This window comes from Schistocerca cancellata, chromosome 3 (genome assembly GCF_023864275.1).
Source record: "Schistocerca cancellata isolate TAMUIC-IGC-003103 chromosome 3, iqSchCanc2.1, whole genome shotgun sequence".
NCBI lineage: Eukaryota > Metazoa > Arthropoda > Insecta > Orthoptera > Acrididae > Schistocerca > Schistocerca cancellata.
Window position 1 is genome coordinate 433,646,995 of NC_064628.1, and position 27,194 is coordinate 433,674,188.

Here is a 27,194-nt window from a genome sequence, read left to right on the forward strand (position 1 = left end):
CATAGTCACCTCCTCCTTGACAGTCCCCTCCTGGAGATCCGAATGGGGGACTATTCCGGAATCTTTTGCCAGTGGAGAGATCATCATAACACTTTTCAGTTACAGGCCACATGACCTGTGGATACGCGTTGTGTGTCATTAATTCAGTGGTTTCCATTGTCTTCTACATTCTCATGCTGTTGATCATTGCTAATTATTCCACCGTTCAGGGGCAGTTGACCATCCCAAGGGCAAGAGAGTGCCCTGAACCTCTATCAGCTCCCCTGCTCTCCTTGACAAGGTTGAATGAGGCTGACTTCTTATGTCCGCATTCCTCGGCCGTCATTGCCGATAATTTTTATCCAACGTTTAAGCAGTGGGGTGGTTCGATGCCATGTACAATTAGTTTTTACTATATTTCTGTACCACAACGTCTTACACTTCGATTCCCTCTTTCTTACAGCTTACATTTCTTTCAGTTTGAATTATACACACTTTTTTTTCATTATAAGGCACTCCGCAAAGCAATGTCGTTCCTCACGGCAATCTGGACGATATCAGTGGAGCAGTAATATCTGCCGACGCACAAAACGAGCAATGTCGTCTCTCTTGCGTGTCAGACACCTGGCCATTGTCAGACATTTCTCCTAAGAGTCCCCTCATCTCGCTGTCTCATGAGCTTTTACAATGGTCGCCCCGCCATCTCGCGGCAGGTGGTACTTTTCTTCCATCCCCTCTCTCTCTACCACGGGGGGGGGGGGGGGGGGTAAGAGAGAAGGGGGATGGAGCTGGGCGGCTGCGCTTCATTTGGGAGTGCGTCTACGTGTTCCCGCGGTCAGAACTGCGCCGGACTCCTGCGAACGCCGCAAGGGATGCAACTGCTCTCGCCGCTGGCCGCTCGCGCTGTAGACAGTAGATCGATAGCCGCCGGACTCCAGGTGGCCAGTTGCAACCCCCTCCCCCCCAGTCCCCAACCCCACCACCCCTCGTCCCCACAGCCGCCAGGCGCTATCAAAGTGAAACCCCGCCCCCTGCACCCTCACTTGTGCCTAACTAAATCTCAAAGCGGTCTGTTTTTTTCCAGAATCTCACGTCTGCATTCGTAACGCTGCAAACATCAGGCGTAAGTGATAGATAACAAGGGTGTATCTGGAGGAATGGTAACTACAGAGCCTGACATAAAACTGATGCATCCAGATGGAACCGAGAAAACGTAGTGAAATTTCACGTGCTGTGAAGGCCTCTGATGTTATTTCAGTGATAACAAAATCGAGTCAAATTTGGAGAGAACTTTGCAGTATTTACAGTCAGTTGCACACGAAAGTGTACGCCATTATCTGTATGAAATAAAAGACATTATAACTGTATGTTTAAATGAAAATACATGTTATTACTAACCACACAATTACCTAACAGTTAATCCAATCGCCACCATTACGGGCTATAGCTTGGCATCTTTTTGGCATGATTTTCACGAGATTTTATGCATAATCTCTCGGTAATGATCTTATCGTCCCGATTTTATGTGCTAGCTGCTCCAAACTATATATTGGATTTCCTTTAAGCTTCGTCTTAGTATACGACCAAACATTTGCGATCGGATTTGCATCCGGAGACATTGCGGGCCAGACCATCGTGAACACCCCATTGTGTTGTTTCCAAGCTGTACAAAGACGGCTGCGATGTTTCGGTTCATTATCCTCTTGAAGCAACCAGTTTTCCCCGTTCGAACCAAATAGCTGATTAATGGACCTCACATGGGATTTTTGATAAATGCTGCACATTTTTCAGCGTTTAAATTGGCTGTAAATAAGTGTAAATAGCCAAACCTGCGTTTAGAGAAACATCTCCAAACATGCACTTTTACCAGGTATTGACAGTCCGCTGAAGCAAACTTTCACGCCTCGTACAACAGGCTTTTGAAAGAGAAGATGAGGCCAAAAAGACGATTTACAGGGAACACTGCCTCGTAATGCTTCAAATATTTGCACTCATTTTATAAGCAACCGACAAATCAAATCATTTCACTCTCACACTGTTTCTCTATATACTGTGCAAAAGCGCACTGATTAGAGATTCGAGACCTCTACCAAGAATGTCGCTGCGGACGTTACATTTAATATTATGGCATACACTTTCTTGTGGAACTGACTGTACTATCCTTGAACTCTGTCTGAGTGCTTGCACTGTTGGCATGATAAGACTGTCACAAACTCTCTCCTGCTGCAAGTGGGCCCACAAATGTTGTAAGTGGTCATTGATATCCTGGTACTGGCGCGGGGACAGAGTTGATGTCCAAGCTTGTCCACATATATTCTATCGGGGACGGGTATGGTGTCCTTACTGGCCACTGGAGTTCCTCAGAATCAAGCCTTTCTTACATGGAGACACCTGCCAAGTGTGGGCGAGTGTTTTGCAGTTGAAAAAATGCACTGTGGCACGAGAGCTAATAATGAGAAACAAGGATATGAGTGACGTGCCGTTCTGTCATCAGAGGTCCCTTAATCGCAGACAGCCCTTAACTGAAGTCACACCCCCCTCGCTCTCCAGACCATGAAGCGAGTAGTAAAATTGCTTTGCCGATGGAGGTCATCCGGAATAGATGTGCAGACCCGCAGTTAGTTGCCGAACACAATGCGACGAAACTCATCAGCAATCCATGCTTCCTGGCTCCGGCACCGCTTCAAACGCAATCGTTTGTGTTGTGGTGTTAGCGGCAGCGTACGCTAGGGACGATAGTTCCCTAGTCTGCCTGCCACTAGCCTCTAATCAGTGGTGTGGAATAACACAGAATATTGCAGAGAGTCCATTATTTACCCTCGAACGGAGGGTGCAAATGTTAAGAGGTTACGACGTGCTCCTCCCTTGTGGTGGTCAGATGTGTTCGAACCCAAACTTGACGATGAGGATGCCTATCTTCAGGTTCCCATGCAGTCTAAAATGACGTCACTGTCACATCCGAATGACTCACAAATACAGATAGTGCACTATTCGGCCAAACTCGCAATGACTCCTCTTTCAAACTCTATCAGATGCAGATAAGCGTGTCTCACCCGAGCCATTCACAGCGTTTACAAAAATTTGACGCTGTTCCTGCTCTTTATATACCCTACGAAGCCTGGTAGCATCATAAAACACATTCAAGTTAAAGTATGTCTTGAGTGCTCGTTTTACCTGTCACAGAGTTGAAATTCTAAACATTTACATACCCTTGTACGTGTACGAAGTTACATTGACATTGGACCATGTCTTCATGGTGCTACTATTTTGTAGTCATGCAGTGAATTTTAGAAAGCGGTAGTATACATTAAGTCGAAGGAAACATTCGAAACAACGCGAATTCAGTTTTTTGGTTACAGAGAGAAGTTTTGGTTTCGCTTGTTGTGCTCCAGTGCTTTCGGTTTTATTTATCAATCGTCCTTTTTTATGTTCCGATGTCGTGCAACAGTTCACACAATTAAATTTTTCAACTGCGATTGTGATTTGTTGACAAAGTCTACTGTATCGCTTAAGCATGCCGCAAGTATTTATAATTGCTGTGTACATCGATAAGGTATCTGTGACTGGATTCTGTACTGGAAACGCTGCTGTAGCTTACAGAGAATACGGCAAACGATTTCCTAAAGAGAGAGTGACTGACACAAGATTGTGAGTGATGTTGCACTTAAAAAAGCACGCCTCGACGACCTATGACTTAATCATTTGTCTTGGCTCGCCTTCTGTGTTTTGCGTTACATTCTAACAGCGGTATGTCTGCAAGGAGAAAAACTGGACAAATATTTTACGGAATGCTTTAGTTGAATCAGCCTATACAACGACCTTCTAAAATATTTACTGCTACTCCTAAAACACACTGTATTTTATTTTCAGCTATTGGCCTGTTTCGACCAGACGAATTATTGGGGAAAATTTTAAAACAAGAACAGAATCATACAACAGTTGGAAGACTAAAAACACACTTAAAATATGCTGGTGGAAGGAAGCGACGTAAAATAGCGCATCCAACCATGTGAAGAGTGCCGATTATATGTTTTTGGGACTCAGTTCTACGTCACTGCCTGCTGGTAAAGCTGTCTGTTGTGGATCACTAAGTTCGTGCTTATGTCACTACCAAATTCCATTTTTTTTTTTAGTCATCATACTTCTGACTGGTCTCACGCGGCCCACCAAGAATTCCTCTCCTGTGTCAATTTATTCATCACAGAGTAGTACTTGCAACATAAGTCCTCAGTTATTTGCTGGATGCATTCCAAAAAAATGGTTCAAATGGCTCTGAGCACTATGGGACTTAACAGCTATGGTCATCAGTCCCCTAGAACTTAGAACTACTTAAACCTAACTAACCTAAGGACATCACACAACACCCAGTCATCACGAGGCAGAGAAAATCACTGACCCCGCCGGGAGGGAGTGTACCAATCTCTGTCTTCTTCTACAGTTCGTGCCCTCTATAGCTCCCTGTAGTAACATGGACGTTATTCCCTGATGGTTTAATACATGTCCAACCACCCAGTCCCTTCTTCTTGTTAGTAATTTCCATACATTTCTTTCCTCATAGATTCTCTGGACAACCTCCTCATTCCTTACCTTGTCAGTCCACACAGTTTTCTACATTCTTCGTAGCACCACATCTGGAATGGTTCGATTCTCTTTTTGTTCCGGTTTTCCCACAGTCCAGGTTTCACTACCATACAATGCCATGATCCAAGCGTACATTCTCAGAAATTTCTCCCCCAAATTAAGGCCCATGTTTAACCATAGTAGACTTCTTTTCACCAGGAATGCCCTTTTTGCCAGTGTTAGTCTGCTTTTCATGTCCTCTTTGCTCCGTCAGTCACAGTTTATTTTGCCGCCTGGGTAGCAGTATTCCTTGAAATCATCTACTTTGTGATCGCAAATCTTGATTTTTATTTCTGCTACATCTCATTACTTTCGTTTATATTCGATTTACTCCTATCCGTATCCTGTAATCATTAGTTTGTTAATTCCATTCAACACAACATGTACTATTCTTCACTTTCACTGAGGATAACAATGTCGTCAGTGAATCTTATCATAGATATCCTTTCACCTGAAATTTTAATCCCAAACTTGAAACTTTCTTTTATCGTAATTGCTAGTTCCATGTATAGACTTACCGATAGGGGTGAAACAGAGCTTGGATGGCGAGTACAGGTACAGCTGCCCATGCAGCTTCAACACGATACCACAGTTCATCAAGAGTAGTGACTGGCGTATTGTGACGAGCCGGTTGCTCGGCCACCATTGAACAGACGTTTTCAATTGGTGAGAGATCTGGAGAATGTGCTGGCCAGGGCAGCAGTCGAACATTTTCTGTATCCAGAAAGGCCCGCAACATGCGGTCGTGCATTATCCTGCTGAAATGTAGGGTTTCGCAGGGATCGAATGAAGGATAGAGCCACGGGTCATAACACATCTGAAATGTAACGTCCACTGTTCAAAGTGCCGTCAATGCGAACAAGAGGTGACCGAGACGTGTAACCAATGGCACCCCATACCATCACGTCGGGTGATACGCCAGTATGGCGATGACGAATACACGCTTCCAATGTGCGTTCACCGCGATATCGCCAAACAAGGATGCGACCATCATGATGCTGTAAATAGAACCTGGATTCATTTTAAAAAATGACGTTTTGCCATTAGTGCATCCAGGTTTGTCGTTGACTGCACCATCACAGGCGCTCCTGTCTGTGATGCAGCGTCTAGGGTAACCGCAGCCATGGTCTCCGTGCTGATAGTCCATGCTGCTGCTGGAACTGTTCGTGCAGATGGTTGTTGTCTTGCAAACGTCCCCATCTGTTGATTCAGGGGTCGAGACGTGGCTACACGATCTGTTACAGCCATGCGGATAAGATGCCTGTCATCTCGACTGCTAGTGATACGAGGCCGTTGGGATCCAGCACGGCGTTCCGTATTACCCTCCTGAACCCACGGCCACCGATTCCATATTCTGCTAACAGTCATTGGATCTCGACCAACGCAAGCAGCAATGTCGCGATACGATAAAGCGCTGTCGCGATGGGCTACAATCCAACCTTTATCAAAGTCGGAAAAGTGATGGTATGCATTTCTCCTCCTTACACGAGGCATCACAACAACATTTCACCAGGAAATGCCGGTCAACTGCTGTTTGTGTATGAGAAATCGGTTGGAAACTTTCCTCATGTCAGCACGTTGTAGGTGTCGCCACCGGCGCCAACCTTGTGTGAATGCTCTGAAAAGCTAATAATTTGCATATCACAGCATCTTCTTCCTGTCGGTTAAATTTCGCGTCTGTAGCAGGTCATATTCGTGGTGTAGCAATTTTAATGGCCAGTAGTGTACTTTGCCTCCTCGGCATGATTGGTCATGTCTTCAGTGGAGTCTCTACTGCCTTATTACGTCCTTGTGCATACTCTACCAAATGCTAATGTAACCTCAAAAGGCTACTTGTACAGTACAAAGAACTACACATCCTGTAATATATACTCATAGTCACCTATCATGTCCGAAAGTCAGTGCTTCAGTTTTCTGTCCCATCAAATATTATCATCATTGCTCCAACTCGTCTTGTGAAAACGTCGTTAAATCTGAGTAGTATTAATTTTTTTCTTTTCTCTTTTTACATCGGTGTAATGCGTGATCGTTATTCATATCTTTGACATTTCATGTGTTGTATTCGTTATTAAAAATATTTCCCTTTATTGCTTTTATTACGTTATGCTGTACATTTATTGGCACGTTTAATTTTGTGAATGCAATATTTAAATTTTATTTTCTCTGCCTGACTAAAACGTAAACCTCCCAAAAAGCGTGACCGGATATCAGGGTAAGTTCCTACAGGTAAACACCATCAGCGAAAATGCAAAAGAATAGATATGCAATTCTGTGTGACAGGGAAAACGGCCAGCAGTCTCCATTAGTGTTTTTCGTGTTCGACATCAGGACTTGTAGGGTACATAATGGGCGTGAAGAGGGCCATGTTGAGTAATCACTGAAGGATATGGTGGTATCATGATCTTGTGAAATGCTATGAACTATTTTAGCAATTTGTCCGTGAGTAAAGCGTGATTGTTGCTTGACTGGAAGGAATTCACTGCTGTGACGTGAAGTATTTTATACTTTATGATTTCCAACCGAATGCGACTGTGACTTTGTGGATGTAACAAGCATGGCGAAAATGAATTATGTGCACTTTTGTATTTCACAGTTCGACGTGTTTCTCCACTGTTTAAAAACGGTGAACTTAACAGCAACAGTTGTAACTTGTGGCAGATATGTTACCGTTGCGTATATACGAATGCGAGTGAGAGACCTGGCCATATCATATGGGAGTCGGTGGTGGAATACCACCATCGCCAAGTAGATAAAGCACACGACAAAAGGATGAAAGGACTGTACTTTTAAGAGTACCGGAGGTGCTATAATATCGTTACCACTACCATCTCGCCGCTGACGACATCGGACGACGTGATCCATCAGACAAACAACTACGTAAAGTTACATCGCCAAAAAACACTCCCTCCGTAAAGACTCTTGTCTTCATTATAATTGACTTAATCAAACATGTGTTTCTCTATAAATATACACACATCAAAAAAAGTTTTGCATGACCCTGGTTCCCAGAACTCCTGAAGATAGACTATGACTGTGGTTATTCTATCAGAGACACAGTCCCTTTGACTGTTCAGAGATGTCGGTAAACCCGCCCAAAGCTATAAACAACTATGCGTGAGCAGCGCCTATTAGTCTGAGGGCGTCCGATAGCCGATCAGTTCCAGTCATTCCACAAGGAAGGAGGTACACGACTCGTGTTGTTTGTAGTTCAACCATGCGTAGACGGTCAATACCGTGGTTCCATCGCGTCCGCATTGTTACTTTGCGCCAGGAAGGGCTCTCAACAAGGGAAATGTCCAGGCATCTCGGAGTGAGCCAAAGCGATGTTGTTCGGGCATGGAGGAGATACAGACAAACAGGAACTGTTGCCTTGCTCTGGCCGTCCAAGGGCAACTACTGCAGTGGATGCCCGCTACCTACGGATTACCATGTTGAATAATGCTTTTCGTGGAGCCACAGGAAGTCGTGTTACGACTCAAACTGTGCCCAGTAACCTGCATGGTGCGTAACTTCACTCCCGACGTCCACAGCGAGGTCCATCTTTGCAACCACAACACCACGCAGAGCGGTACAGATGAGCCCAACAACATGCCGAGTGGACCGTTCAGGATTGGCATCACGTTCTCTTCATCGATGTGTGTCGTACATACCTTCAACCACACAGACGTTGGAGACGTGTTTGGAGGCTACCCGGTCAGGCTGAACGCCTTAGACACACTGTCCAGCGAGTGCACTCTTTTAGAGTGCCATTATGTGGAGCCGACGTACACTGCTGGTTTTCATGGAAGGCGCCGTAACAGCTGTACGATACGTGAATGCCATCCTCCAACCGATAGTGCAACCACATCGGCAGCGTACTGGCGAGGCATTCGTCTTCATGGACGACAATTCGCCGCCATCGTGCACATCTTGTGAATGACTTCCTTCAGGATAACGACATCACTCGACTAGATTGGCCAGCTTGTTCTCCAGACATGAATCCTATCGAACATGCCTGGGATAGGTTGAAAGGGGCTGTTTATGGACGACGTAACCCACCAACCACTCTGAGGGATCTACGCCGAATCGCCGTTGAGGAGGGGGACAATCAGGGCCAACAGTGCCTTGATGAACTTATGGATAGTCTGCCACGACGAATAGAAGCATGCATCAATGCAAGAGGATTGGCTAATGGGTATTAGAGGTACCGATGAGTACAGCAATCTGGACCACCACATCTGAAGGTCTCATTGTATGGTTGTACAAGATGCAATGGGTGGTTTTCCTGAGGAATAAAAAGGGTGGAAATTATGTTGATGTTGGTCTCTGTTCCAATTTTCTGTACTAGTTCCGTATCTCTCGGAACAGAGGCGTTGATATGTGTAGTGTGAAGTAGATTCAAATATCCATATTCTCATTGTTAATTACAAGATATCAATTAAACGTCCGCAGCTCGTGGTCGTACGGTAGCCTTCTCGCTTCCCGCGCCCGGGTTCCCGGGTTCGATTCCCGGCGGGGATTTTCTCTGCCTCGTGATGACTGGGTGTTGTGTGATGTCCTTAGGTTAGTTAGGTTTAAGTAGTTCTAAGTTCTAGGGGACTGATGACCATAGCTGTTAAGTCCCATAGTGCTCAGAGCCATTTGAACCATTTGAACCATCAATTAAACAACTGCGTGCCAAATTTGCGTATTTTACTTTTGCATGTTGTTGTATGCATCCTAGTTTAACTTTTGCTCGGTCTTATATGTGTTCAGTGATGCTGATGGGCAGTTTGACCTATTTATGTGTTGTAATCTCAAAGTGTGCGAGAGTTGTGCCGTTGTCATTAGATTTCAGGATCCAAAAAATGGTATAAAGTAAGTTATTTCACACTGGTGCCAGGTCTAAATAAGGTGGGAATTATAAATGTGACAGCTGTACCGTGTCACGAACTAGTTGAACTTATTTATACTTCTGGAAATCGTCATACAACAACATTCCAAAATTCGTGAGCGTGCTTCCTTAATTTTGCAATTATTTTTCGGAAATTGCAGTTATTTGACACATTTTACAAAAGTATTCTCGGTATTTTTCATAATTTATAATTATTTTTTAGTTTTCACTAGTTGTCAAAGAGACTTACAGTAATTTAGTTACCTGTGGATGATGCTTCATTACGATATCTGGTTAAATATTTTGGTAAATTCACTGCCAAACTTTGATACTTTAATCTCATCAGAATTTACTCTTTTTTCAACTCCTTCAACACCGCTCCCAATATACGCGAAGTTCACAACCCTCCGTACCGGGACATTCACTGACAATGGCAAACATTATGACCACCTCTCTAACAGCACACTTGTTCATCTTAAGAACGTATCATATGAATTATTCTGCAAGGCAAGTATTCGATAAGTCCTTGGTGATTTTCAGAGGTATGCGGCGCCAAATGTCTGCGCAAAGGCCACTAATTTGCAGGTCGGAGTTTTGTGGGTGCTGAGCTGGCACCCGATAGCATCTCGGATATGTTTCAGAATAGGCGAATTATTTGCCAAGACATCATGCTTCGTTTACTCTTACTCCCCTCAAACCACGACTCTGATTTCGTGATACGGACTGTTATCTTGTTGGAATATGCCACCACATTGAGGAGGACAACAACCACGAAAGGACGCACGTTGTTCATAACAGTATTTAAGTTGTTCTCAGTTGCCATGGTGTCTTTGCAGGACCAAATGGTTCAAATGGCTCTAAGCTCCATGCGACTTAACTTCAGTCATTAGTCGCCTAGAAAGTATAACTAATTAAACCTAACTAACCTAAGGACATCACACACATCCAGGATTCGAACGTGCGAACGTAGTGGTCGCTCGGTTCCAGACTGTAGCGCCTAGAACCGTATGGCCTCCCCGGCCGGCTGCAGGACCAAGTACACCGTCTTGCGTCCGTGGCATGATGCATATTTCAAGCAGACGTTCGCGTGGATGATGGTGTATCCAGACATGACCAACGATCTGGTGTAAAAAGAACCGTGATTCTTCCGAGTGGGGGACACGTTTCCGTTGGTCCACGCTCCAATCTCGGTGACCCGTGCTCACTGTAATAATAATTAATCATGTCGTCAGTTCAAAATGAAAATATGTGGGACGTCTGCTGTGGTCCTCCATGTTGAACTATGTGCGCCGAACGCTGTGCTCAGAAACAATATGCATCAGCACTGAACACCTTCAACACTTTTTCCAGAGATCGCAATACATCTCGCGAGTTACAGAGCCGGGCGCTTCCACTTTCTGTGTTGAGCCATAGACGTCCAACACTGTGTCGCCTACTCCTTAAATGCGTACAGGTACTCTCGAGAATAATACGCGAATATTCGACCAGTGTCGCTCATTTCGGAGAGCTCGTTCCCTGAAGCCGGCCATAATAATAAACCCTCTGTCATAGACGCTAATGTCAGAGGATTTCCCCATTTTGGACCTTACAGTACCTACAATGGCTCCCCATTCATGAGGAGGAAGTTAGCGTTTAACGTCCTGGCAACAATGAGTTTATGTGGAGATGGAGAACAACATCAGATAAGGGAAAGATGGGGAATAAAATCGGCCCTGTCCCTGTAAAGAAACCAGCCGGTTTTTGTCTGAAGTGATTTATGGAAATCAGGGAAAATCTAAATCAGGGTGGCTGGACGAGGGATTGTACCGCCGTACTCCCGAACGCGAATCCAGTGTGCTAACCACTGCGCCACCTCACTCAGTGATTCCCTATTCGTATCGGCTCTGCTTGTATACTTTCCTTAACATGTTACTTTCCCAAAACGCCACCAGTTCTGGCTCAGCCGTAAAGCGTCCTACGTTGTCCTCAGCCTATCTGCCACGATCCTCATCACCATCGTCATGTTTACTGATAGCAACTTTTCATATGTGTGATATTATTGAGTCATCAGAAGCATCATCTTCATCTCCAACCATGTCATTGTTATTAGTCCTTCATACAAAAAATTCGTCATTATGTAAAATATTTATTCATTTTATTTTGATACTAGCCTGATCCCCACAGCTACACCTGCGAAAGTGTTCGACACATGTATGTAACACATGATCGTCCCCTTCTTCCTCCCTCTGTTTGTCCAGTTCATCCTCTCACCTGTCTACTTCTGCTTCCCCTAGTCTCTCTTTCTCTTCCTCCTCACCCTCTCTTTGTCCATTTCCTTCACCTACTCTTTCTGACCATAACATCCTCTCCCCTCCCTCTGACTATGTCGTCCTCCCTGTCTCTCTCCCCATCTCCTCCTCTTCCTTTCCCATCTGCCCATTGTACATCTTCGGCCTGCCCCATGCATTACCCTCTCCTCCCCTGTTTCTGTTCACTTCCTCCACTTGCCCATTCTATCTGTCCCCTCCTTTATCCACCTCAGCCTGTCTCCAGCTTTGCTCACTGGCACATGTATCCCTCCAAACAGTTCAGTAAAGCATGCTGGTACTACTTTAACAGCACATCTCTCATGCAGGGCAGGTTGCAGGTTACACAACATGGGCTTTAAAATCGTTTGTCTTCCCCTGAGGTACTAGTCGTGATGTAGACAGGTCGATAAGGCAGGCCAATACTACTCCAACACAACATGCCTGTCATGCAGCGGAGCCTACATTTTGGAGACCAGAAAACAATTTCCTTCCCTGACATGTAGGGTACCTTTCAAAAGACGGTTGACTTGGCAGGCCAGTACTGTTCCCACTCAGTATGCCAGTAATGAGAAAACACTTGCTTGCCTGGATCTCTGGTCCTATTGAAGCTAGGACGTTTTAAACTGCAAATTGCAAATCAGATACTCCTGAGGCCTGCTGCTTCTGCACCAAATTTGGTTGAAATAGATGCAGGGGTATGAGAGGAGATCCACTGTCTCTAGTCTACGTAATATTCGCCAAAGAAAAAAATAAACCTCTATGTCATCTCTAACAATAGAGTGTCTATCACACACCACCCATCTGTCTGTTTTTGTAGTAGTAGTAATAGTAGCTTCAATCATCTGTAGATCTCTTTTTACAAGGATATAGGATATGTCAAAGTATTCACAAGTTAAGACCAATTTAAAATTAGCTAAATCGTATACACATACATTTAATGATTTCTAGTTAGGGACAATATTAGATTTACTCCCGATATACAATACTTTTTTTTTGCAAATACTTAGTAAATAATGTGAGACCACACTGTTCACTCATATCTCACTATCAGTCACTGCACACACTATACACGCATTGTTTCATAACACTGCACTCACTACACCCACAAACACACACCCACACACACACACACACACACACACACACACACACACACACACGTGATCTCTGGCCCGTTTTCTGCACCACAACTTGCCATTTGTTATCCGGAAAAACTGAGTCAGCATCCGTCTATAATGAGTGAGATATTGAGCTCAGAAAGAGGACCAGGTGTTAGTATTGTGAAATGCATAGCTTGGGGGTAAGTTTTTCTAGCAAAGGAAAAAGAAGGGAAAAAACCTAGTGTGAAGGTGTTATGTGGAATGTTGGATGTTTTATAATCATTATTATTATTTATTTGTATAACATTATTTTTACCAAACCCCTACTCTGTTTAATCTAAGTAATCCTTCAATGTATAAATTATTTTGTATAATAGGCACTTTTTAGCTGCCTTTTTAAATAAGTGTATTTTTGCAATTTCTTTTATCTCTTTTGGAAATTTATTGTACAGTTTTATTCGTTGATAGAAAATGCTGTATTGAGTTTTATGTTTATTTTTTCTTGGCAAATGTAAGATGAGTCTAGCTCTTGTTCCACAGTCATGGACAGAACTGTTTGTGCAGTAATTACCAATGTTATTTTTTATGCGTACAACTGACTGGTAAATGTATTCATATGGAGCAATTAAAATCCCCAGTATTTTGAACAGATCTTTACAATGAGCTGGACTACCATTTTTGGTTATGATTCTTGTGGCTCTTTTCTGGAGTTTGAAAATTCATTGTGTGCGTTTGTTCCCCAAAAAAGAATGTCATAGTTAAAAATTGAGAGCACATATGAACAGTATGTAATTGAAAGACACTGCATGTTACACACTGATGATAGGACTCTAAGAGCATAACATGCTGATGACATTCGGCTTGCAAATACCTTTGTGTGTTCACACCACTTTAACTAAAAATGAATATGCATTCCTAGAAATACTGCATTTGTTACACAGTCTATAGAGGTGCCATCTACATTTAATTTGATATTGTCATTTTCATCTTCAAACTGAAATTCATTGCATTTTCAGTGTCACTTTATAGCTTATTGACCAGTCATGAACTTCCTGTACAGCTTCATTTGCTTTCTCTGCAAGGAGTTCTCTTGTTTTCTCAGAGACTATAATATTGCTGTCGTCACCAAAGAGAATTTTTTCAACATGAGTAACACTACTGGGAAGGTCATTGATGTATATCAGCAATAGTATTGGTCCTAATATACTACATTACAGAACCACTATATTAATGTATTTTGGTTCTGATAAGTGTTTTACGAAATGTTTAGATCTATTTGAAGTATGTGTTATCTCTGCTTTATCTCTGCTCATTGTACCCTATCTGCTAGGTATGATAAAAACCAGTCAGTAGCTACCGCTCTTATTCCTAATGCTTCCAATTTATTTTTAGAATCTTGTAGTCAGTTGTATCAAAGACCTTAGGAAGATCCCAATATATGCATGTGACACACACATCTTTGTCAAGAGCATCAAGTACAACCTCTGTGAATTCTACTATGGCTGACTAAATTTTTTTGCCACTTCGGAAACCAAACTGTTTTTAGAATGTTTTAATTTTGTCAGTGACGCGAGATTGGCTGCATGTAAACAAAAAACGACAGAAAAGTCTTATGTGGTTGATGTTGTTTTTGTACTGATTTATAGATAAAATGATGACTGAATTAGTAATTATTTTACCTGTAGAGAATTCACGTATCAAGCGTGTTTGGTCAGGTTTTTAAATGTTTATAACTTGGAAAATTTAGGCCTAGATCGTATCTATCTAACTAGTAAACAATACGAAATGTGTTAGTTAAATATGATTTAGAAACGTTTAATTGCGCTTTTATTGCGACAAAAGACACTGATGAAACTAGTAGCTGTCTTTTATTAACGAATTTTGCACTATCAAGAAAACTTGAATAGAATTTTTTGTGTTTAAGTCACGCAACATTACGGGTTATGTCGCGACTATCGGGACTTCAGATAAAACGAAGTTTTTTCAAGAACAAGCTCTGCTGGGACGCTAATAGTCGGTTGCGCAACAAGAACAGACACTACAGCAAGTAAAGGAAACGAAGAAAATTTAAATTTGTCACTATTTCTTCTTAAATAAGTTCTTTCAGCGTGCGAAGAAAATACCTATGATCTCACTCGGCGGCCATGTTCATAACCATCCTGTCGCCAGTCTCGCGTCCGGCGGACGACGTAATTTAATATATGATTATTATTATTATGTTGATTTTTGCCGACTTACGTGGTGGGCCTTGATCAAAGTATGTCACTCAATTCTGATTTACAATTACATGCTTTATTGAAGTTCTCCTTTTTAACAATATTAATCTTAAATTATTTGTTACGTTAATGAATGTTAGACTCGCTGAATGTTAAAGCAAAAATTCCTTAGTTATTAATTACTATTGCGGCCCACACACGCGCGAGAGCATCTCTTCTTACCTCCGTTAAGCAGTGCATTGTAGTCGGAGTCCTGGCTCTGGCTCTCGGCTGTGGTACTGAAAATAAGAATCTTGAAGCTACGTATTTCCTGCAACGTCGGGGGCTGTTGAGAAAAATTTATATTATGTTAATAGCGGGCGAGGTTTTCGCTTCCGCTAATTTTTATAAGTTAATATCGCCACGTAATGGCGTCTTTGGCTGCAACGGCCGCTGCGATTGTTGCACTATAAATTGCTCGAATGCAGGTTAATTCAAGGAAGGCGGACATGAAATCGGGATCACCTCTTACAAATTAAAAGTGAATAATAATATTAAATCAGTATATTATCTGCTTAATTAGTACAAATTTGCTTACATTTGCCAGCACTCGCAAGATGTCCGTCTACACGCAACCAAGACAAGAAAAGGAGTGAAGACGACTAAAAAATTAACAAAAGAGCGTATCTTGTCGTCTCTTTAGATCATTTTGTTATATTTCTTTGCCCTCGAAACTTACACAGAGAAATTATTGTAATACGGGTACATGAGAAAAATGTATATTATTCAATTTTAAAATGTCTCTTCTTTATAAATACTGTTTTTTAAGTCTTTTCTTATTGTTTCGCTGGGGACGCTATACCAGCCATCTTTCTTCTAAATTAGCTATACCGTGCAGTAAATTCCTTGCTGTAATCATTAAAGTCATCAGTTGCCGTCTTGACTAGCCACACAGGTTAGCACGCCTCTTACAAGATTTGGGGAGATGCGGCATCCACGGATCGAACCCACCATGCAGATTAACGATGAGGGCCTGCACGCCGGTCTGGATGTGGTTTTTAGGTGGTTTCCCACAATGAACGAGTTGAATACTGGGTCCAGCATGTGAGAGGCAAGAGGGATTGAGATATATGAAAGTAAATTTCTGGGGTTAGTTTGCTCACCTCTATATTTTTTTCACATAAGACACATATTTCACAGTCTTCTTTGCACTATGAATTTGGCTAAACCTGTGACTCTTATCTAATTCTTTGAATGTGCTGTTGACTCTGCATTTTTTCAACTTCACCAACCGTCCTGATATCCCTAACGTACTTCCAGTTCCATGTCATCCTTTTTACTCCTAGAGTATGTGATACCTTCTCATAAATAATCCAGTTAAATCCCTCCTTCAACAATGCTGTCTTACGTTAAATGAACATGCATCATGTCTTATAAACACTTTAAAATACTTAGGTGCAACTGTCATCTGTAAACTAATGGTTTGTTACAGAATACGTGCAATGGAATAAAATGATGAACCAACTGAAAACTAGGGACAGTCTCCTTTGATATCTCCTTGTATGTCATACCTGTGTCAAATGTCGAAATAAAGTGATTTCATTTAAGTAGTTTAATAATAAATAATTTTAATGAATGTTATGGTGCCATCACTTAATTATTTCTACCAACAATTCCAAATAGGTATGACGATTGTGATACACATTTCAATACATTGTAAGACAGCATTTTCAGGTCAGTTGGAATTAGCTCCTTTTAGAGCTATCTGGGGCTCAGAAAAATCGCTGTAAGCCCTGGCAGTGGAGGTATTCCTTTCGTAAGTATGTCGTTTCTCATTCTTTTCTTAAGGTTACCAAGAATGATGACCAACATGAGTCCAACTACGAAATACGACTGAAGGCTTGAAGTGAAACCTTTGCTTTCACAGTGAAGCTATAACTCGAAAAATACTTGTGAAATGCCCCAACGTGCACGAAAAGCAGAATGGAATTTACTGTCAGCAATAAGTACTTGAAATTTAAAGAAAGGTTACACTATTTCAATATAAGGTTTATTGAATTAATTCTGTTAGTCAAGTTTTCTCAAGTATTGGATTTTTGAGTTGTGTCACTGTTCTTGCCGGGGGGGGGGGGGGGGGGGGAGGGGCGTTTTAGTGACAGAGACGTTATGCTCAGTCATAAGCACCGAAGTTTATTTTAAATACTATTACTGTCAAAAGAGTTTATTGGCCTACTGTCTGAATTCTAATACAAGCTTATTTTTCTTTTCTTCTTCTTTTTAACGTTAAGCTTATTTTCAACTTAGTTGTTTGTATCTGGTTATTAATTTTCTCCTTGTTCTTATACATCTGTCCTAGTATGGATGCATAACTACCATTTCCTTTGGTTTCTTTAGACGCCAGCAATTACGTATTGCGTTCGGTTATGTAAGACCAGCTTAATTTTGAAAAAGAAAAGATGATCTATTTGGTCGTTTTCGTGTTTCTGGCTGTTGCAGTGTAAAGTTTTCTCTGAAGTTTAGAATGCTCATCTTCGTAAGACTTGTCATTGATCCGTGAATTGTTTTCAGACGTCCATCCTATAGACGTCATATTTTTGGTAGGAATAGAGAGGCAGCAACAGTTTCTATTCTGATGCTGTCAGTATGCAGGGTCCGCTATCCAGCAGTATGTGTGTTGTCTGAATGCCTCCATTACAGTGGTCGATAAGTGTGTTGTTTCAGACAACAACTTTCCTCTCACCATTGCACAAGCCTTCATACAAACGCCATGTCCATTTCGCCCTTGACAATAGTTTGCAAAGCAGTTCCTTTGATTTACTTGAAATGTTATGGGCAGTTGCGCGATTGTTCTAGGAATAGACGTGCCGTCCCCACCGTTTTTGTCATCATATCGCCGAGACAATGACGAACAGCGTTTACGTAGCTGGGTTAAATGTATCACTGCTTACAGACAAAACAGAATGGTATTCAGATTGGGAGTGGGGATGTGGGAGGGGACGGGAGGATGGAACATGTGGTAAGGGCCTTTTAGAGTTAAACGAATAATATTGCAATCTCTCTGATGTATGTTGCCAAAACATTCTTTTGTAGCATGGTGGCAGGAGGTGGAAAGAGGAGGCTCGGTCAACATTGTGTTGACTCGGTCAGACTCACGCTTTTGATAGCGAACATGCGCTCGATGTAACATGAAATGGTGCCTGGAGCTATACATTGCTTTATTGCCACCTATTCACATAGTAGCCACAATATTACCTTTATGATAAAAGTGGATTCTCCTAAACGCCTTGTTATTACAATTTCATTACAGTAAATGTGCTGAAATGTTTACTTAATTGTTGTAAATGCACTGAATACCAAGTTCAGAATATACCACACTAAGATATCAGTATAATATCGCATTAGAAATAACTTACGGTTTGATAATATATGATGGGAATGTATAATTTTGAAAACAATGGCTATTTCATTATGGCGCTACTAAAGAAGCAATGTTATATGCACATCAGTTTCCTGTAATAGATTACTGCAACATCCTGGCATCAAATAGCATGTACTGTTATTTGGCTTAATTGTCAAGGGTGGTGGCGCAATGGTTAGCAGACTGGACTCGCATTCGGGAGGACGACCTTTCAAACCCGCGTATGGCCATCCTGATTTAGGTTTGCCGTGATTTCCCCAAATCGCTTCAGGCAAACGCCAGGATGTTTCCTTTGAAAGGACACGACCGACTTACTTCACCCTCCTTCCCTAATCAGATGGGACCGACGACCTCGCTTTTTGGTCCACTCCCCCAAATCAGCAAACCAACCAACTTAATTTTCATGTTTTTTTTCAGTGAAATGGAACTATAAGTTGACAAACATGGATCTATATTCTGCCAGTAAAATTTAAACGGCCTTGGGTCTGATGCAGTGATATTATTTAACAAAAAAAAAAAAAAAAGGTTCAAATGGCTCTGAGCCCTATGGGACTTAACATCTAAGGTCATCAGTCCCCTAGAACCTAGAACTACTTAAACCTCACTAACCTAAGGACATCACACACATCCATGCCCGAGGCAGGATTCGACCCTGCGACCGTAGCGGTCGCACGTTTCCATACTGAAGCACCTAGAACCGCTCGGCCACCCTGGCCGGCAGTATTTAACAGCCTTACTTATCATCTTACTCAGATGGTTCACTGAATACATGTAATGATAGGATATTATTTATCATCAAGACAAGTGACGATAACGAATTCGACCGTGGCGAGGCGTTACTCTAGCTGGTTTCTGTCAACTGTACTGTCAGTACAAGTAGATGAAATCGGATGATTACTATCTCGTATTTATTTTCTATCGGACATATCGATAAATTAAATTTGAATATGGAAATGTTCACAACTACAGAAAACAGAACAGCAGACATAATTCCTCCCGATATACGCTGCGTTTAACCAATAGAAGCGTGGGGTGGGTAGTGAAGGCAGGAGGTCTTTCCCACCTATGAGACGATCAACACTTACGCACTGCGAGAAAGTGCGTGATATACGGGAAATTTCAGTACGAAACAACCAGACTTCTGTATTCTCAATTTTAAACTGAGTCGATTTGTGGTATCGCTGCTGAGGTAATGGAGATTCACACGCTAGCCTCCGGAGAGCGACATCTGGCTACATACTTTATCTTCCTAAAAGGTTTCTTTGAACAATGCTGCCTTTTACTTTGTGAGATAGCTGTCCTGTCCACTACCTGGAGCCCGTGGGTTGGGAACTGAACGCTGGTCTGGCTCTCTCGGTTGTGACCCGACCCTGGACTCTCAACACTATTATGGTAACCAGCTTCTTTTAACACTCTTATCATTTGCTAGCCAGCTCGTAGGCTATTAATTGTGCAGTCCATTCACAATGCTAAAAAGGAGAATTGAAAGTAAAGCAATAAAAGGGACAGTCACAGGAGGTTCTTAATTTAGCCCGCAATTATTATGCAGTGTCACAGATCGACTGCATAGATCAAGGGAATGGGCATTAAATGCTCTGAAATATGTTGCGTGACAGTTGTCACGTAACACTGTCTTCCTTGGTCACAGAACCAACAATGCGGTGAGGGCGGAGTGCATTTGGATTTAATGTTGGTATCCTGACGACTTTGGGTTCAAGTCGACGCACTGTGTAAAGATGGATTAAGTGCTGCCAATTGTAGCTCAGTTTTCTACGGAAAGTTGTGACCGTTCTGGAATGGCTTGTTTGTGGATTAAACATGGGGCGTTCGCTTTATCGTAGGTGTAACTGTATTACTGTTCATTTAGACATAAGCGTGGGTAGTGTTGTTAGTATTTGATGACTGGGTGACTAGGTGTAATTAATAGTTACAGAGCAATAGGTAGTTAGTTGCTAGATTACTCAGTATCTATCCTAGATAAGTTGAATAACTTTCAGTAAAAGGACTTGCTAGTGCCACGACTAAAGACTGCCGAGGGACATACACCATTACTTGCTATGTCGTATTTGACTGGCGCACGTACTGTCACAGATGTTAGATATTGTTATTTATATTTTCTGTTATAATTATAGCTCTGGTAAGGCTTATTAGAGCTGCAAAGAGCTAATTGTTTTGCCAGAGTGATTCATGTTTTGTACTCTGCATGTTAAATAAATGGCTTTTGAAACTAAGCCCACATCTGCACAGTCCCCAGCCCGAAACTCTCTCCTCCTAAAACTCACGCTCTTCGGCGAATCTTCTCTACTTCTTCCATTATTTTTACTTCATAAGGTCCCAATCAAGATTCGGTTCGATTGAGTGTTTTGTAAGCAACTTCTTCTGTGGAAGAGTTACATTTCTTTAAGATTCTCCCAAAGAAACTCGTTCCGGCATTTGCTTTTCCTTGTATTTCATTCCTTTTTTCATTTCTATTTCGTTGCACTATTTCTAGTGATTTGTCACCTATTTATGCACTGTCACATATATTTACGTTCAGCGTCAGCTCCCAGTTTTGCAACATTCTGGAGCATCGTCCACGAATAGCCTCAGGGAACCTCCAACGCTATCAACTATTTCATGAAGACGCGCTGTAAATACAATCTGAAACACAATTAAAGAGTCACTTCTTCGAAACGCCATACATGTCTCCCATTTGGACGCAGAGGCATGATATTTGGCTCAAAAGTACAAAAGCGTGGCGCCTTGCTACATGATGCTCGGGCTCTGCTACTCTCCCAAGGTACGAAGAATGGGCGCCAAGGCACTGAAGTTCATGTGAAGTGTAAGGTGATTTAATGATGTCACATTGGCACAACATTTCACCACAACTCTGCCCAACGCTACTGTGCACCTGTCACACCATAGGAAGCCGTCACACTCCTTCTTAACCACTTTTCACTCCTTCTTTCGACGTCTCTGCGATGGAGGTCAGATCCTCGACATCCAACATTGAAATCACGCAGCGGTCTTACGGGTGGCCGAGAACAACATTTCAGACCAACCGTTGCTCATAATCGACACGAAAAGGCTTCAGCGGATGACATATAGGGCGTCAATGAAACCACTGCTTCTTTTGAGGTGTTCATTTACACACATTTTGCGGCAGAAAAACGACATTTTGCAGTGCCATGTGCAAGAGAACGACGTTCTTGTAACAACTTTTGCCACTGCAGACACTCCCACGGATGATTCAACCCTTTTCTAAGGACATCGTGAAGCTGCAAATTCAGTGAATGTTACCAGATCGCTTTGGAATGTAGCGCGACTACAATTTTAACTTTAACTATGCTGTACAGGGTGGAGCCACTAGGAACCTTTCAAAGCGATTAGAAGAAATTTGGACGTGATCTGAGGCATCGAAGGTGTTTTATGTTTCACCTCTCTAAAACCCAAAATACTTGGTGCCATCCGCTTACCTTTGTTGGGTACTTTAAAAATGTTCTTGTACAGAGATAGCCGTTCGCTGATTCCTAGGCACCGGTGCGACCAATTCCCACACCTCAGCTGACTGGCGCTAAGTCACTGAACCAGCGGGCGACATGCAAAATCGAAGGGGTGTCGAAATGGACGCTTGTCACGCCAGCAAATGAATTAGTGCATTGTTTTCTCTGTACAGAAACATTTTTGAAGTGTCCAACACAGGTGCATGGGTGGCACTGACGATGGTTTAGAGGGGACCTTTGCCATTTTATTCACATGTGTGTCAATGTCGCCCCCCCCCCTCCACCCTGTTTGTGAGAGAGGAAGAAGGAAGATTGTAAAAAACATAAGCACCCTTTGTAGCTTCTGATCATGATCAAATACGGTCGAATGGTTTTGAAAGGTCCCTAGTGCTTTCACCATCTACACCAGAGCAAAAACTACAGGCACGCTACTCTCCAAAGGCTTCATATCACATTCCTCATCAGGCAAAGTAATCTTTAAAATCAGTACATGTTTTCAGATAGAAGACAATCAATATGCAGCAATTTGGAGATGGAGATTAATTTATTAACCGGCACAATCACAAAACTATCAATACGAAATTACTCTCTTCGGTCGTCCCTACCACCTCACATCGTAAGACCAATACTGTGGTTCACTCTCACCAGTGCGTAAACTAGATTGCACACCACAGTAAAATAATTTCAAAATAATCAAAAAAGTTTCCAAAACTGGCACTGTGTCTCGTATCTTCAGCACGCTTCGTGTTATAAACATCGTTCAAATTTTGAGTTGCATTTCTCAACTAATACACGTGTTAAACATTAAGTAAACGTTAAGTGAATTATGTGTCCACATTCTCTTGGATATGTACTGCACATACAGGAATATCTGCTTACCTTTAAAACATGCTCGTCCACTTTGCGCTCTTGTAAATAGCGATAGAGTGGTATCGTAGACGCTTTGTTGATCGGTAAGTAACAGTCTCTCGGTGGTACGTACCTGCAACAGAAAAAATGTATTTGATTTTTTCCTTGAGTTCATTATTTATGTACATTATAAGTAAATATAAAATTACAAAAAGAAATCACTTAAAATTTTTCATGAACAGACAGAATTTACAGAACAGAATTGCTCTAAAGTTAGTAACACTTCTTCCCTAAAATTTGAGTGTAGCACGTGTGCATTTATGTTCATACCATGATATTAAAAAAGACTTCTGATATTATGTATTTTGGTTTTGATGTTTGTTACGCAGGTGTTAGAGAGAGTGAAAATTTTTTTACTCAAGTAAATGAAGTCATCACGCAGAAAACTCCTATGTTAACACACGTGTCTGGATTCACTACCCCTAACTGTTCAAGAATTAAATTTTTATTGTCTTTTGCATTCAACGTCTGTGATTAAGTTTGCACTTTAAAGGAACTGTGTAACACTTTGAGGCAAAATGTAGAAGCGTACAAGTCAGAGACAAAAATACTGCAATCGCCAATGTTTTTCTGTAGGATTGTAGTACTGTCACACCGCTACTGCGTGCTCAAACGCAATTTAATTATTCTAATATCTACAGCTCTGTAATTTGTTACCCATTATTCGACAATGAATGAAAACTAAGGGAGAAGAAAGAACTTCGAGGTAGCCTGATGATGCTATATTTTGTGTCACAGACAACAAAGGGCCTGAAAGAGCAGTTGAACGAAATGGATACCGTCTTGAAAAGGAGGTACAATATTAATATCAACAAAGTGAAATGTAGTCATATCGCATGAGATGGTTCTGAAGGATTTAGATGGCATTCAGGAGTCCCCTAGACGTGTATAACAAGACTACGACGCATGGATAAGTTTGGCGTAGCCCTTTACCGAGTTGTGGATGTCAGTTGGACGCTCTTGCTGATTATGACGACGACGATAATATAGTGGTGATGACGGTGATGGTGAGAACTAATCTGAACATGTTGCATAGATTAGTGCTACTGCTACGATAATAAATTCAGTGATTAGCGCACTGGACTCTTTAGGGAGGATGACGGTTCAAATTCCCATCCGGACATCGTTATTTAGATTCTTCGTGATTTCCCTCAATGGGTTCAGGCAAATGCCGGGGTGGTTCCTTCTGTAAGCAGCATGGCCCATTTCCTTCCACATCCCGCCTCATCCCGAGCTTGTGCTCCGTCCCTAAATGACCTCCTTCTCGATGGGACGTTAAATTCTACATCTTCCTTCTTTTCTTCCTTCCAGTAACTCTTTTCTTGAGTGATTTTACAAATATATGTATAGACAAGCTTGCGAATATTTATTCCGTATATTACGTAACATTGATCTGTGTTCAAGTTTAGTACGGCAAGCGAAGCCAGAGTTTCATAACTACGTTCCACTATCGCAATGTGTTTACCTCGATGTGTGCTTCTTCTATCTCATACGAGAAGCTGAAGTGTCGAGTGGCCTGCAAGGTCCTGGCAGATTATAATTCTGCGCCGAACAGAGACTCGAACCTGTGACCCATACGTTTCGCGGGAAAATGCTCTGCCGACTCAGCTATCCGAGCAAAACTTGGGACCTGCTTTCACAGGTTTACTTCCGCCTGTAGGTCATCTTCTACCTTCCTATTTCGATTCATTTGTTTATCGAAGCCACTTAAGTGGCCACGGATTACGTAATGACTAATGGAGCATTTTTTTTAATTGGGCACGGATTACGTAATGACTAGTGGAGCATTATTTTTTAAATTGTCGTAGACGTCAAAACATTGAATAAACACGAAACACTCTAAGTTCAGATGAATTACAAACGGAAAATCTGAGAACAGCGCATCTTGTGGTTGAGGTGATTAAAAACACGCCGAAAAGTAATAAGTTAAGAATTTGTGGATTTGTTTCTTATAAAATAACTTCTGCTGACATCAGTCACTATTTTCTTATCCTTGTTTCTTGCACGACACTGTCGGGAAATAATTCTATTTTTGAGGCGCGTTTTTCGTGTATTATGGCAATTATGTGTGATGTTTTCCACGTGTGAGTTGCTACATTACTCTTTTGTTTTTTCTTTAATAAACAAACACGCACAGTGTTGTAATTTATGCTGAATCTTTATACAGCGTGTAAACCATAAATGTTTACTAAGGACCACAATGGTGTAGGTGAAACTGAAACGAGGAAATTGATATACGGTGCTTGCGGTTTATCAGTGTGGGAAACAATTCTTAAATTAGCTTTCAGAAGCCACCTAAGCTGCAGAGCATCCGCACATTGCGAAATTTTGACTAAAATTATTGTCCTTGAATGAACCACTGATGCTGAACTTGCAAAATGTAAACCTGTCTTTTGTGAATATTTTACTCAAACTGAATTTTAACAGCATGAAATTAACAATTAAATCGATTTGTTGATGTGACCTTCTTACTATGAAACTATTGTTTTTAAAAGGTTTTTAATCGTAGACTAGATTGTAAACGTAATTAGCTTTTGCACAACGTTTAGAAAAATACTGTTTTGCTTCATTACATGTACGGAATTTAATAATGTTAACGAAGTAACCGACTAAGCTGGTGGCATAAATCACAGAGAGGATATTGAAAATACAGTGCAAGCGCTGTGGCTTAGGGAGCTTTTATAGGTCAGATCGAGGCTTCCCGGCTCGAGGCATCACAAGTGCCTCATATGAAACTGTTCGACTTGCCTGACACCACTGTGGGCAGTTGTAAACAATTATCGTTTACACACTGTATGTAATCGATGGCGAGTTTGAAAAAGAAAAAAGAAGCTGTAAGTGCTTTCCTTATAACCTCCTAAGGCAGAAATGTCTAATCTGTGTTTTACGTTCTGTTTATCTTCCTGTTCTGGGTATTTCACTGACACCCGTCTCAATCTGTTTCTGCGCTGGCGCTGAAGACCTTGCCGTCGTGCGCCCATACAAACCTCCCCATCCATCCATCATCCAAAGTGGTCAGAATGAAAATCTCATAAGGGCGTTGCAAAGTAGGTTCATACGTTGCGCCGTTTCAGAGTTAATTAGGTTTGAAGTTAGCCAATAAGAGCGTTGCGGGAGCATATTCGATTGGCTCGCCAGAGACGGTGTCGTCAAACGTATTCATTGTGCGGTTACCGGAAACCGAGCAAGAGAGCATACAAGAATTGGAGACGGGACGGTAGAAAGATTGAATCCCAGCCAAAAGCTGAGCAGTCTCGTGCACTATCGTCAGCGCTATGAAAACAACTTACTGTATGTGACGGGATGCTTCAATCTGCGTGCGCTACAGTCTAACTTGTTAACTTCAATGCTAATTAAGTCGGAAATGGAGTAACGTATCGAATTTTTCTTAATAATTATTCCTCAGCACAGTCTATCCAGTAACAGCATTACAAGGTTTTCAGGCAATTTGTGACCATCATTTATATGTATGTTTTTGCGTAAGAGGACAGCAAGAAAATCGTTAGCAAAAGTTTTTTTTTTCTAAATTTGTCATTGACTATGTAAGGAATCCCTCATGAATTACAAAATGTCGCTCATACATCGAAAACATCGCCCATAAGTGACGCAAGAAACGAAAAACGAATCTGTACACAGTTTAACTCCGTAGAAATAAATAAAAGGAAATCGTGACCGGCAGCAGTTAAAGTTATAACAAACAAACGCATTGTTTGTACAGTCGCTGGATTTCACCAACCATTTTCAATGGATAAAATAAAATTACGAAAATAAACTGCAGTTACCAAACTTCAACAAAAAGCCCACAAACAGTCTCGGTAAATGTTCCGATTGAAGAAGAGTGGTGAAGAGTGAAAGATTGTCAAATGCGTGAGATTTGTGTGCGTTTTTTTTACACTTCGCAGTAAACGGCTTGTGGGGGTCAGAACGGCGATATACGTGCGCGAAAGCAGTAAAAGGCAAAATCTTTCTCTTGTGCGCAGTATGCTGATCAACGGCGTCACCTCTTTTTTTTTTCTCTTTTAGCGCCAGCCCGTTGTGGAGGTACACTAAAACCGATACGGTCTCCAGGGAGCCATAAACTGGAAATGGCTGCGTTTGCCTTCTGCGGGCAGCTGGGGTACGTTGGCGTCCACCCGACAACCCGATACCGATAAACGGAAGGGAAGGCAAGGAGCGCTATCGGACTTGGTCGCACACGAGCGGGTTATGTTTCACCAAGTTATATATTCTTACAGATTTTTATCCCTGCTCCAAACTTAGTTCCATGTAAAATTTATCACACATTGTTATGACCACATGCTGTGTATATAACCAGATGTTGATACAGCCATCCTCAAAAATTTTATACACA

The 27,194-nt window shown here is 41.9% G+C and overlaps 1 protein-coding gene across 1 annotated transcript in view; it reads right to left on the reverse strand.

The window, feature by feature from the left end:
* LOC126176738 (5-hydroxytryptamine receptor-like) overlaps positions 1–27,194 on the reverse strand; it is a 720,373-nt gene that overhangs the window by 497,909 nt on the left and 195,270 nt on the right. The window lies entirely within an intron of this gene.